General features: G+C 36.4%; 1 long non-coding RNA gene and 1 pseudogene across 1 annotated transcript; both read right to left on the bottom strand.

Annotated features, from left to right (window-relative positions):
• Window positions 1–13354, bottom strand: part of LOC21393577 — a 44101-nt pseudogene extending 30747 nt beyond the window's left edge.
• LOC21411483 lies at window positions 6674–7612 on the bottom strand. Its single transcript, XR_002901728.1, has 2 exons — window positions 7028–7612; window positions 6674–6848 (listed from the first exon to the last, which is right to left on the bottom strand). It is a non-coding gene; the product is annotated as an uncharacterized LOC21411483 (long non-coding RNA).
• Window positions 13355–14891: the final 1537 nt, after the last annotated feature.

The following is a 14891-nucleotide window of genomic DNA, read 5'->3' as shown; positions in this document are numbered from 1 at the left end:
CCTGTTTTTGGTTAGTTTGAAAAATCCGAACCCCATCATGTAGTAGCTCTAAAAAGAGGGTTTTGAGTCTACTTTTATTTGCCACTGGTCTCATAATATTTTGAATTTTGATGAATTTGTTATGAATATTTTCATAACAATGCGTAGTTATGTGTTTTGTTAAATGATGATATGAATGTGATTTTTGAAAGCTGTGATTTTTAATTAGCACATTGAAGGCTCCCTACAACCAGCTAGTTTGTACTTGCTAAGTGGTAATCGAAATTCAGGTAAGTAGAGTTAAAGCATTTTCAAAACTGCATCACAAGACCTATTTGACATAACTTGTTCAGAATTGTGATTATGCAAGTTTATTCTCTTATGAAATTCTTATATGATTATGTTCAAAGAGTATTCATGATTAATTATTTTGAAAGAGATTATGATTTATGCTTATTTTATTTTTATGTTTTAAGAGATTTTATGGTATGGTATATGGATGAGAGGCTGGGTAAGCAGGGGTGCGAGGGACCGGTACCCCAAATTAGAGAAACTGTCTCTTTGAGACAACTAGAGAAAAATACTAGTGGGAAGTCTCTTGTTGATCACAAGAGAAAGAGATTCTAAAAACCCCGCTTAGTGTTTAAGAGAATAGAATTTGCCAAAATTAGAGAAGGCCATGTATAGAGAGACTTACTTGGAACCGAAGTTCTGTATTATACCTAAACTAAGAATAAGTATGAAAGTTTATGAACAATGTTTAACAAAGAGATTCCTGCCATGGAGATTTTAGATACTTACTTTATTTGAAATCTACTTACTGAGTTTTTGCTCATTAGTTTTACCTTGTAATGCAGATGATGTTGTTGTTACCGAAGAGTAAAAAAAAAAGAAAATGATTTCCAAGGTTGGCTGAGTACTCCAAGTCCTACATCTAGCATCTTGCTTATATGTACTTCCAAACAATAAATGGGCTCAAAATGTTTTTTTTGTTACTACGTCGCTTTTAAATGACTGTTTAATGTCTAAGATTTGTGGTTGTAATCATTTTATGCACTGACTCATTTTGTTCAAAAACTTTTACGAAAATTTTGTGATGAAATCAACCACAAGTTTTCGCATCTTAAAAATGACATTGTTTTAAGTATAGAAAGTATGTTTTAAGTAACACCACCTCGCTAAATTCGGCCTTAGACTGGTTTAGCGTTGGAGGCGTTACAAAAGTGCAGAAAGTAAAGAAACACACAATATGATATCACAGTTCGGTGCGCACACCTACATCTGCGGGACCACGCCCAGACAGTAAACAGTTCACTATGTTCCAGAAATTACAGATACCGGACAAACTTATTCACTCAAGGACTCCCTCTTAGACAATGACACCGCTGTGACGAATCTCCACAGTGATTATTTAGCGTGCACCACACGACTTCTATTCACCTGACGAACTCCCTTCGACCGACAGAGCTTCCTCCCGAAAGCAACAAATCTCTGTCCCGAATGACGATCTCAATAACTCACAAGGCTCACAAAAACTCACAGACTCTTTTCAAAAAATATTCTATTAAACCCCATCTCCTTAGTGAGCTGAAACAATACCTTTAAATAAAATTTCTAAGACCTCTCGAGAATTATCTTTAAATTTACTCAGATAAACTTCTCTCATTTTTTCTGCACAATTCTCTCTACTGAATCAACTCACAATATCTCCTTAAAGAATCTGCACAAAATCTTCATGTTATCTCCTCGCTTCACCTTTTCAGCATTAATATGTTTACTTTGAATTTCAAAACGGATTTCAACATACAACATATAATCTCCTCTTAGCCAGCTTCACGTTAATGCCCATGAAACACAACCATACACAAATATATATATATATCAAAGTTTACCAGACTTTCACTCAAACAGGTTTTCAATTTTGAATTCGGATTGTATAGCAAATTCAACAAATCCGAATTAATGCAACTTTAATTCCCACGAGTTGGATAAGCTGTAAATATCAAAACCATATCTCCTTCTCTTCCATGTTTGTAGCCTTCTTAAATCCAGATAATTACCAGTTCAAATTCTCCACATAATCTTTTTTATCCTTATCTCTTTCTAGAATTCCATTTAAATTCAAATAACCAATGCATTATCTTCCTTTGATCAAGGCATTATCCTTATCTCTCCAAATCTTCTTCTGTAATATGAAATCTTCTTGAACCTGTTTTTTGAATTTTTACAATATTATCAATAAATTGTCAACTATTAAAAATACCTAACAACAATCATCACACTGTGCTTTAAAAGAAGGCAAGGCTCCCAGTACCATTGATTCTTTGGTTCTCTTCAATTGTGTTTGAAGCTTCAGAACATCAGCCAGTGCTTGAGACCTTGATCTTTTGAGGTCAGCATTGTTGGACGACTTTGTATTCATGATTTTGCTTCTCCTAGTTCTATTTCCTGTAATCTGTGATCTGTCCAAGGGCAGTGAATCAGGATGCTTATTCGCATCTGAGTGGATGATAGATTTTGTTCTACTATGCTTTAGCATCCTCTTTGCAGAAGCTGAGGATGATAGATTTTGTTCTAAGGTTCCACTAATATTTGCTACAATTTCTCGTAGAAGCCTCTGAACAAAGGAATTTTTAAAACTGAAAGACTACAAATACAATGAAAAAATTATTTTAAAAATTAAGGACGTAGATGTTGAATGAGCACGATTTGTACATATTTGAGCAACTGATCAGAAATCAGGGGAGACAAAATGCAAATATTCTGCTTTCACTAATAAAAACGTTAAAAATATCTTGTGTGAAGTTAACCACACCAATTGGTTAAATAGCCCCCGTTATGAGGTCTTAAAAAAGCGTCGTGCATACTAATTGATTGGGCAAAGCCAGGAATCCAAATTATAAAAGTTCAATAAGCAAAGCCAAGAAAAACGTTTAGAATAGTCTATAGATCACTCACAAGTTCCAAAAGGTGAAGCATTGTGACGAACAACAACAACAACAACAACCCTTCAAGAATCTGTAGCCGGTGCATTCAGCTTTCATAACAAGTCAAGTTGCATAGAAATTACCTCCACACAATCTATTTCGCACGAAAATCTCTTTCCATACCAAATCTTCACACAGGGACAATATTTCTTTTGGAATTTCCCCTATGCAATATCTGGACTTTGCCCAGAAGATGAATGTCAATCGGCAGTAAAAATCTGTGGAAATGAATATTCAATTCCATGAATCGTGTCATAATAGGAACTTATTATCATTAAACCAAAAGCAATAAGAGCTGGCTAGGGGCTAGCAACCATAAATAGAGGTCCAATAGGACATTCATGAATTTCCATCTTATATGTACTTCCATTATGAGGTCCTTACCTTGCAAAATATCAAAATTCACATCAATTGCATTTGCAAAGTGACATAGGTTGTTAAATATGCAACATATTGCAGCCTAATCCTCCAGGCAGAATGAGCCATGCCTTGAAATGACATCCTACTAACTTATAAGCTTCCACGATTATTGTCGATTAATTTTTTTATATTTTACATAATCAATTAATTATTTGCAAGCTGACTATATCAGCAAATGTTATAAACAGGATCAAGGTGCCTCCATGACAACTATGTAAATTAACAAACAAGCACTTTGTAAATTTGAATCCCTTTTAAAAAGATAAAACCCTTTGGAAACTGGGAACACAATGATATGTTTATTTGCACAACTCAAGTCGATTATGTGAGAAAAAAACATTATAGTAAAAAATTAAATTTGAATTTTTACGATAAAAAATACTGATTTGAGTCATCAAATAAACAAGGCCGAACATTTCCTCTATTTCTTAGAACTAGATATCTATAGCCCTATAATAAAGACTTCTGATCCCAGTCGATGCTTCCAAAGCAAACCCAGCTATCTTACACCTAAATCTTCCATTCTCATAGCCGAATTCAGTTACTAGCAATTTTCTCAAAACTCCGTTAGATTTGAGAATTTTCGCAATCCTCCAATGGAAAAAAGAGTAAATATAAATATATATATATATGTAAATATATATATACACATACATATATATATATATCAAAGGAAAATAATACTACGAATCTTACACACACAACAATTTCTATAATTAGCGAACGCCTTAAGTCGACGCGCCTCTTTACTAGCTACCATTAGTACAGAGGTGGTGGACTTTGATTCTTTAAAGACTATTTATGCTGGTGATGAAGACTTTGGGGGTATATAGGCAAGATGTAGCAACAAGGAATTTGTTACTGATTTCCTAATACAAGATGGATTTTTGTTTAAAGGGACACAACTCTGCATTCCTCGGTCTTCTTTGCGAGAATATTTGATTCGAGAGTTGCATGCTGGAGGTTTAGGCGGCCATGTTGGCCGCGATAAGACAATTAGCTTGGTGGAGGAAAGATTTTATTGGCCTCAGTTGAAGAGGGACATTGGACGTTTTGTTCAGCGTTGTCCAATATGTCAGAAGGCCAAGGGTCAAGCTCAAAATACTGGCCTCTATACTCCCTTACCTATTTCAGAGATGATTTGGCAGGATTTAACTATGGACTTTGTACTTGGTCTTCCAAGAACTCATCGTGGAGCTGATTCAGTTTTTGTTGTGGTCGATCAATTTTCTAAGATGGTTCACTTTCTTCCTTGTAAGAAAGCCTCTGATGCTTGTTATGTGGCTCACTTATTTTTTCGGGAGATTGTTCGCTTGCATGGTGTTCCCCGTTCCATTACTTATGATAGGGATGTAAAATTCCTAAGTCATTTTTGGAGGACGTTGTGGAAGTTGTTCGATACTTCTTTAAAGTATAGCAGTACAAGCCATCCACAAACAGACAGGCAAACTGAAGTGGGTAATCGTACCCTTGGCAACATGATTCGGGTTGTGTGTGGAGACAAACCGAAGCAATGGGATGCTGCCCTTCCACAGATTGAGTTCGCTTTCAACAGTGTGCCAAACCGTTCTACCAAGAAGACACCTTTTGAAATTGTCTACACTAGTTCTCCGAAGCATACTATAGATTTGATTCGTCTTCCTCCTTCCGCCAATGTCAATTATGAAGTTAAGGAGTTTGTTGAGTGCATTCAACAGATTCATAATGAAGTACAGAAAAATCTCGAGGCGGCTAACTCTCGGTACAAATCAGCAGCAGATAAGCATAGGCGCGAAAAGATCTTTCAAACGGGTGACTTGGTCATGGTGAATTTACGTAAGAATCGGTTTCCGGTAGGCACTTACAATAAGCTTAAGCATAAGAAGATTGGTCGTTTTTGAGTTCTCGAGAAGATTGGCGATAATGCTTACAAGATTGAGCTTCCCGCTGACATGAACATTTCCAATTCTTTCAACGTTGCTGATATCTTCGAATATTATCCACCGGATGAGTTTTCTTTGACCCAATCAAACTCGAGGACGAGTTTTCTTTAGGGGGAGGAGATTGATGCAGCACACGTTTAGCAACTTTCCCATTCTTATTATTAGTTTCCTATTTTGTTATTTTCTATAATCATTTTCTAAGTTTCCTGATTGTGTTCTAAGTTAGTTTCCTATTCTTAGTATTATGCATTCTATTTAAGTCTCTGACTTGTGTTCAGAAAAAAACATTACAATTGAATAATATTTCAAAATTTTCATTCAATTCCCCTACAACTTGTGTTCTTAATTGTTCGTTTCAAACAACTACTCCGCTGCACCAGACCAAGTGTGATTTTCCTGTAAGGCCTTTAATTCTGTGTCCATGGCAGCTCTCTAGTGATCACAAGACATAGCTTCATGAACATTAAGAGGTTCTGTAGAGGATCAATCAGTAACATGATAGACCTTAGGTTTGAAAACACCCACTTTGGCTCGAGTAATCATATGATGATTGTTCTTAACTAGTGCAGGTCCTGGGCTACTGTCAACATGTTGGTTCTGTGCAAGGCTCCTAGAAGCTTTGGTAGCACTAGAGGAAGGTGCCATTGAACATGAGGAGGTAGGACTATCATGTGATGAATTAATGGATGTTGATGGACTTGACACAATTGGGGAGTGCACTGGTGAGAGAGTTTGTAAATCCGCCTCATGAGAGGATTCATTTATGAGAAATTGGCCTGTGGATTCATTCAATGGTTGTGACAGTATTGACAAAGAACAAGTGGAAAGGGACTTTGAACTTTCAGGACTAGATTTGAGAACATTTATTGAGAAAGAAAACGTAGACTCGTCAAATTGGACATGTCTAGATATATACAACCGACCCTCTGGACTAAGACATTTAAAACCTTTGTGTTGATTGCTATAACCCAAAAAAGTGCAAGCAACTGATCTGAATTGCAACTTATGAGTATTATAGGGTCTTAAGCATGGATAACAAGCACAACCAAAAATTCTAAGCATAGAGTAGTCGGGTTTTCCCTTGAACAGCTTTTCCAAAGGAGTACTGCCATGAAAGACTGTACAAGTTCCAACTCACTAAATCTGTTCCCAGTCCAGTGTCCAAGTCTTTCGAGTCTCCTTTGTCTATCAATAGTTATAACTCTAAATTCCCTAAGATTGTAAACCGAGACACCAACATTGGTGATAGTCAATGTTTGTCAAATGGCTTGTCATGTGTTTCTGTTTTAGATGTATGGCATAAGCGTCTAGGACATCTAGCTTTGCCTATTGTCAAAACAGTTTTGTCACGATGTAAAATTCCGGTTTCAATCAATGATAATTTCAATTTTGCACACCTTGTCAATTTGAAAAGAATCATCGTTTGCCTTTTTCTCAGTCAGAAACTGTGTTTAAAGCACCATTACAAATGATTTCCTCTAATTTATGGAGTGCATCACATTAGTATTCCCTGTAGAAGAGCTGCTCCCGTGGCTCGGTCCTTCACAACATAAGAGAATGGGTGAAAGTCAAAATAAACATTATTATCTAGAGCAAATTTACTAACACTTAAAAGATTTTTAGTGATTTGAGGCACATGAAGCAAATTACGAAGATTGAAAGTATGATGAGAATCAGGGTTGCTAACTACAGCTGAACCAACATGGTTAATAGCCAGACCTTTACCGTTACCCATGAGCAGCTTGTTGGAGCCAAGATATTCAGCACCAATAGATAGATTGTTCAAGTCATTAGTGACGTGGTTGGTTGCACCTGAGTCTGGAAACCATCCTTCTTCTGTGAGCAAATCTGGAGTAGTGGAGGCCACTGCAACCGTTGGTGAGTTTGAACCAACATTGTTGTAACTTGCATTATTGTTGTTAAAGCCAGTGAAATTCGCATCAAAACGATGATAGCACTACTGAATAGTGTGACCATATTTCCAGCATAGCTAACATTGAGGACGTGAGTTTCTACCCCAAGAACGGCCACTGTTACGTCTGCCACGACCTCGTCCCCAGTTGTTTCCAAACTGACCACTTTGAGTATATTGCTGACCAGTTGTTTGTGAAGATCTCTGTGAGAAATTTTCATATCCTTTTCGCTGCTGATAAGTCAGATTTGCAGCAGGTGTGGTGCCATCCGAATTAACAAAGTACTGTTCAATACGACTCTCATGAGCCAACAACAAGGCACCAACATCAGCCAAAGAGTAAGGCTCAGAGCGAGAGGTAATCGTGACCACCACATAATCATATTCAAGACCAACACCAGCCAGAATGTGAAGAATTTGATCTTCTTCAGACAGAACATAGCCACAAGCAGCTAAAATATCACAATAATTTTTCATTTTACTGAGATAGTCACACATAGTCATACCTCCCTTCTTCAAAGTTTGAAGTTGCAACTTATACTGCATAACACGAGCACGGCAGCGTGTAGCAAAGACTTGATTTACTCGAGCCCAGATTCCACTCGGGGTGTGACAGCCCACCATTTGAGCCTGAATACTCTCCTTCATGGAGGCTAACAGAAATGCAACAAGAAGCTGGTCCTGTCTGGTCCAGGCTATATATTCTGGATTTACGGATCCTGGACGTCCGTTGATTGTTGGTGTGAGCTCCGCTGGACACGCCGATGTTCCTGTAAGGTATTCTTCGAGTCCAAGTCCTCTGATCCCAACAAGGATCTGCTGATTCCATAGCAGAAAATTGTCATCACTTCGCTGAACTGAGCCGATTTGGTTTGCTAGGTTGACTATTTGTATAGTTGGTGTAGAAGAAGGATGGGCTGGGTTTGATGCAGAAATATTGGAAAGAGGTGCTTGAGAGGATTCTTCAGTGGAGGCTCCGCCGACCTTAGCCAGTGGATACCAAGTCACAGAAATAATTGGAGGAGAACTTATATGAATAATTGTATATTACCTCAATCTGTAATAGTTCATGTACAATGTTTATATATAACACCAAGAAATCACCGAACCTATAGCCAAGCTCCAGGTGGCATAACAGAAAGTAAAGAAAATATTACAAAATCCAAAAGAATTACACATCACGATAAAGAATAACAAACTCCGAAAATATAGGAGAGAAAAACCCTCTACAGCAGGAAGAGAAATATGTAACTAATCCTCATGACTAATTCTCACTGTTAAACATAATTATAGCTAATGAAGAATTAGCGCTGCCTAACAATGCATAACTACCATACCTGGCCAATCAAATGAGTTGTGAGAAAGCCACCACTGGAAATCCCGACCACAGCAATTTTCGTCGGATCGGCTTTTCCCGCGTCAATGACATGATCTATAGCGGTGAGTACATCATTGACATCCTGTTCAAAACAATCTCATAGATTAGGAGCTCAAAGAATGATCTGGGCACATAGTCAAAATGCAAAGAAAAACAAAGAAACAGTCGATGCATTAGTAAAAACTAAAGTGAAAACAATTACCTGGGTTCCAATCTTCCCTGGTAGAGATTGCAGTGCTTCCCCACCAAATCCCAAGGAGCCTCTGAGTTAAATTTAATTTTTATGTTGGCGAAAAAAAAAGGATTATCATTGAATAAATTCCTGCTATTGATGATGTAATCCGAACTCCAGAGAAGGGAAAATTGAAGGGATCCCTTCCATCAATATAACGGTCAAAGAATTAGATCTTAAAAAGATAATATTATAAGCAATTTAATGCGAAAAACCGATGATAGAAAATTAAACGACAACAGACCAGCGAACGGCGGTAAATTTGAAAACGACAATAAACACCAACCACAAAATAATTACCAAAGACTTCAAAACTAGAAAACATCAGTAATTCCAAACGACAACAAAAACAAGGAGGGACATGAGACAAATGAAACCATAAAGCTCAGATAAACGACGGTAAAGAGAAAAACGACATTAAAAAGTCCAACAACGGAATAACAACAGAAAACAACAATAAAACGACAAACGGCAAAAATAAAATAAAAAATAAAGTGGGGCACGAAAAAACTATAAACGATAATAAATATCTGACAAAAGGATAGGAACAAAATATGAAATAGTGAAACGACAACAATATTAGAAACAACATGGAAGTCGACAACGACAAGAAAACAGAAAAAAAAAAAAAAAAAAAAAAAACAAATGAAAGTCAAAAAAAAAAAAAAAAAAAAAAAAAAAAAAAAAAAAAAAAAAACTAGAAACAACAATAAATTTACGAAACCATAGGAAAAACGAAATAAAGTATACAATGCAAACAGCATAATGATTTTAACGACAATTACAAGTCAAAGGAAAATAACAGTAGTCAAATTGAATACGAAATTTTTTATCCCTACTTCATTAATGTCTTCAAGTCCTAATTGTTTCTTCATTTTTTTTTTGGCTTTTTGTATTTTTCAAAAAGATTCTTTCCACAACTTGAGTTAGAGAATATGAGTTCAAAAGTGAATTTATATGAGAGAAAATATTATAATAAAAAAAATTAAATTTAAATTTTTATGAGAGAAAATATTGTAATAAAATATTTAAATTGTTATTCGAGTTGTAAAAAAAAGAGCCTAAAAGACACAAATGTTGTATGTCACCATGACACCATTAATGACTAAATAATAGTAACAGGAGCAGAAGGATTGGTAATAGATACTTAGTGAAAGAAAACAACAAATGATAACGAGATATATAATCTTGCCACCCAAAAAATAATAATAAATAAATAAATACACAAAATTCTTTACCTGTAATTAACAAGCAACAAGTTGTATCCAATTAAAGAGAGAAATGCTAAAGAGATCCGTTCATTTAACCGATTCGAGTTTAAAATTTAAATTTGTCACAGTAAAAAACTCTCAGAAACAATCACATCTAATTTTTTTACTATAGTAAAAAACTCTCATACAAAATCACATATCAACTCAAATTAAAAATTGAATCAGTGAACTAAACGGGCTCACAAAGACTACAGTCAATGGACCACATCCACCATTTGTCTTAGTGTGGGAGGACACAAATATAGCTTCGAAAGGCTTCTTAGCACCTGCAATGTTTAGAAACTCGACGAAATCAGCAAATTCCTTTTCAACACAAGAAAAACTACAATAGGTAACCACTAATCATATATTCCAAAATTCAGAAATCTTTCCATTATTTTTGTTATAAGAGCACTCAACAAAGGGAAAGGAAAAACGTAACAAGACATGTAACAGTGAAAATTTATAGCGCTCATAAGTGTTATTGTGTTGGCCCGAATGGAGTTCAATCAGAAAACTTATATTTGATGTGAATACCTTCTGTCAAGCTATCAGAAAGATCCTTCACTGGAATCTTTGTTACATCAAACTGACGATTTCCCAGCAAAGATTTAACGTGAAGGAAATAAGTAGATCGTTCAATAGTTTGATTGTTAGCATATAAAAGGAAATAAGTAAAAACCAAATTGTAAACATTATAGAAAGGAAAGCAAATAGATAGATGGACCTTCTCAGAGCATTTAAAAATGGGGCTTGATACATTTAACCGACTCCATGTTGCATGTTTATTTGTTTTATCAATAAGCAACCCATAGTTGATTTGAGGAACATCCACTGGACTGCTAGAGACTTCAAAAACGAAACAAGAAAAGATATTAACTCATTTCTTGACATCTAATACAAAAGTAAATTAATAAATAAAAGAAGAAAAAAAAAAAACAACATAAATTTAGCATTTGATGTTACCTGCAATAACATTGTCTACATCCAATGTAAGAAGATCCCATGAAAAATCTGAGTCTGAAGGACTGATTCGTGATACTTCCGCACTGTAATGTGAATGAAATACATAAGTATTGTACAATCAAGACAAGGTTTTGCATAAGGAACAAATTATCCAGCCACAAACAAGGGAAAAAAAGAAAACAGAGAGAGAGAGAGGAAAAGGGCTTGCTATACAGTTCTACAGTTACCAATTACCTCAAACTATTTGCAGAAAGTATCACTTGACTGCTGCGCCAGATGGAAGATAAAATCAAAGTGCGGCCATTAGAAAGCCATAGATTAGTCAAAAAAACCTGAACAGTAAAGCCCAGGGAAGTGACCATCCTCAGCGGACATTACAACAGGAATCTGCAAGAATACAGAAAAGAGCTTAGTCATTGAGAAAAGAAAATGAACCAAACACAAATTCTAAAGCGTTTTCTATGCATGCACTTCCATATATATAGCGAAATTGTTGTGTGGGATGGTATTGTGCAGAGAGTTCTGCAAGGCTACCGTGTGCGGTGAGCAGAGTTAGTCAATACATGCACTCTCCTACCGAAAAATATTTAGAAGCCGTCTATAAGATTCTGAAGTATTTAAAAGGAACACCTGAACGAGATTTGTTTTCAAAAAGGGAGAAGATAGAAGCATAGAGGTCTATACAGATGCAGACTGGGCAAGCGCTGTTGAGGACAGAAGATCTACTTCGGGGTATTATACTCTTGTGGGGGATAATCTTATAACTTGGAGGAACAAGAAACAAGTAGTTGTTAGAAATAGTGCCGAGACAGAATTGAGATCAGTAGCTCACGGAATTTGTGAGGATTTGTGGCTGAAAATGTTGTTAGATGAATTGAAGGTTAGAGTTATGCTACCTCTACATGTCTACTGTGACAACAAGGCAACCATAAACATCTCACATAATCCTGTTCACCATGATAGGACTAAACAAGTGGAAGTCGATCAACATTTCATCAAAGAAAAGATAGAAGAAGGAATTATTTGCATAACATATGTTCCTACTACTAGCTGATATTCTAACCAAGGAATTGGCTAAACCCTTGTTTGAAAAATTGGTAGACAAGCTAGGTATGTACAACGCGTACTACCCATCTTTAGGGAGAGTGTAGCTGAATATGGAAGAATTATGGAGGAAGATTATTAGTTGACTCTGATTGATTTTCGTAAAGTTTTGGAATAGGTGATAAGGTAGTTTCCTTCTTTTTCGATCTGTTTCCTTATTTGTTAAGTTTCCTTTTATTTGATGTTTCCTAACTTATCTATATAAGGAGGCCCGTGTGTATAGTTTAAAACATGAATGACAGAATAATATTTTCATTCTTCTAAGCAGTGTTTTTCCTCTAGTTACTATCTCCTCAGGTTCTTGCTATACAACTTTTGGTTCCTAAGACCAAAATCAGCTTCTAGAGGTGTTTGATTGAAATGTTGAAAGATCTTACTTGCTGTTCGAAGCTCTTCCACGAGACTCCAGACACACGTTGCAGCTCTTGAAAGAGCTTCCACAAATACATGGGAAACTATTCTGTTCTTTGTTTTTTCACTTTACCCTGAAAATCTCATTTATGTCCCAAAAAGGTTTTTTGAAACATATCATCCAAACTATAATTTAAAAATAAATTCAAACTAAAACGATCATAAACAAGTATCAAAATTGTATGTTCTCAATTACCCTCCATCCGTATACACTGAGCCATGAACAGATGGGGGAACTTGGTATTCCTTTTCCAGTTGAGACTGACTCCAAATCTCTAACTTGCAAGGAGATTCGTTTTCGGGGTTGCGAACTACAAGAACCTTGGTTCCTGACGGCGACGGAACAACTATGGATACCCCTGTCAACTCCACAGGAAAGGTAGCCCATTGAAAGTTCACAGAGGTGGCACTTTCACTTTCTTTTGTGATTTGAGTGGAAAGAATAAACTTTCTCCTCTTGTTTGCCAAAAGATTTGGTTGACTAATTAAAAACATTCCCTGGGAGTCCGTTACTGCACCAAAAATTTGTGCCCAAAAAATAATACTATTGTCAAAATTCAAAGGGAAATTGAGTTTAAGAAGGAAAAGATAAATTGAGATTTAGGATTCAATACCACTCCCAGAGTTAAAAGTCCATGCTTTATCAATGTTGGAGATATTAGTGAATTCTTCAAGTAAGTTAGACTGAGAAGTGTAGTACTTCCTCAGTTGCTGGATCCAACCCCAGTGGCCGATCCTTTACAGGACCAACTTTAGAAAAGCCAAATATGATGAAATAACAGACAACACACATTTAAAAGTCTCGGGTTTTTCTTTTCACTGTTTTGAATTTAAAATTTAAATTTTATTATAATAAAAAATTTTAAAAATAATTATATTTAATATTTTTATAATAATTAAAAAATTTTACGTAAAATCACTTCTAAATTCGAATTAAAAACTTAAATCAATAAATTAAATTCGCCTTAAAAAACCCTCACGTTCAATTATTGATACTCCAACACCGGAAAATCTGAAAGGATAATGGGGGTCAATAAAAATTTTACCTCACTTTAGCTGAGACAGTAAAGATCGTGCATTTAATTGGGTTTTCGAATTTTCAAACAGTAATTTGGGAGGACTGACCAAATGAAAAAAAGAAAAAAGAGAAAAAAAACCATTTTCACAAGAATTCAAAAAAAAAAATCAGCTAATATGTCTCATTGCCCATCAATAACAGAAATAAGTACTTGCCCCGACGCCTTCGCATACATCTCAAGGATCTCCATAATTGTCCTTGCATCATCTTTCCTAGCTTTTCCAAAAATAATAGAGTCATCGGCGAAGAGGAGATGGCTTACCTTCGGTGCTCCGCGAGCAACTGCAATCCCTGCTAACCTTCCAGAAACCTCCGCTTGCTTGAGTAATGCAGTAAGTCCCTCCGCACAAAGAAGAAATAAGTAAGGTGAAATAGGGCAACCTTGGCGAAGCCCCCGACTTGGCCGAATCGAACAACGAGGTTCATTGCCCATCATAAAGGAAAGACTAGCTGAGGAAACACATTTCATGATTAACCCTCGAAATCGTTGCCCAAATCCAACTTTCTCCATCATCCCTTCAAGGAACGGCCACTCAATTCTATCATAGGCCTTGCTCATATCTAGTTTCAAACCCATGAAGCCCACATTGCCGCTAACCTTACGTCGGATGGAATGGAGGACCTCAAAAGCCACAAGCACATTGTCAGTAATTAGCCGACCCGGGACGAAAGCACTTTGTTCTTGAGAGATAATCAAAGGGAGAACACGTTTCAATCGATTAGCCAACGCCTTGGATATAACCTTGTAAGAGACATTACAAAGGCTTATCGGTCGATAATCTGACACCCTCCTCGCTTCCTTAATCTTCGGGATAAGAACAACATTAGTCGCATTCATGTTTTGGAAAGAGGCATTATCATTGAGAACCCGCAAGCACATATTAGTCAAGTCATCTCCTAAAATATCCCAATTCTTTTGATAAAATGTCGCATGGAATCCATCCGGCCCCGGGGCTTTGGTAGGTCCCATAGCAAAGAGAGCTTGATGGATCTCCTTCCTCGTGAAAGGCTCCTCCAACATAGAACACATTCCAGGAGATAAACAAGAGGTCACTGCTTGTGTTACGGACTCTATATCCAAAAAACTCGGCATGGATGACGTGAATATCTCAGCAAAATACTTTTTTATCTCCTCAACAACCTCATGGTCACTCGTCACCCATCTCCCATCACTCTTCTCAAGACCTTTGATTTCATTTTTCTTCTTCCTTTGAGAAGCTTTTGAGTGAAAGAATTTAGTATTCTTATCACC

Source organism: Morus notabilis, unplaced genomic scaffold (genome assembly GCF_000414095.1).
Source record: "Morus notabilis unplaced genomic scaffold, ASM41409v2 Scaffold266, whole genome shotgun sequence".
Taxonomy (NCBI): Eukaryota; Viridiplantae; Streptophyta; class Magnoliopsida; order Rosales; family Moraceae; genus Morus; species Morus notabilis.
The sequence above is the reverse complement of the archived record's forward strand: the minus strand, read 5'-3'. Positions and strand labels throughout refer to the sequence as shown.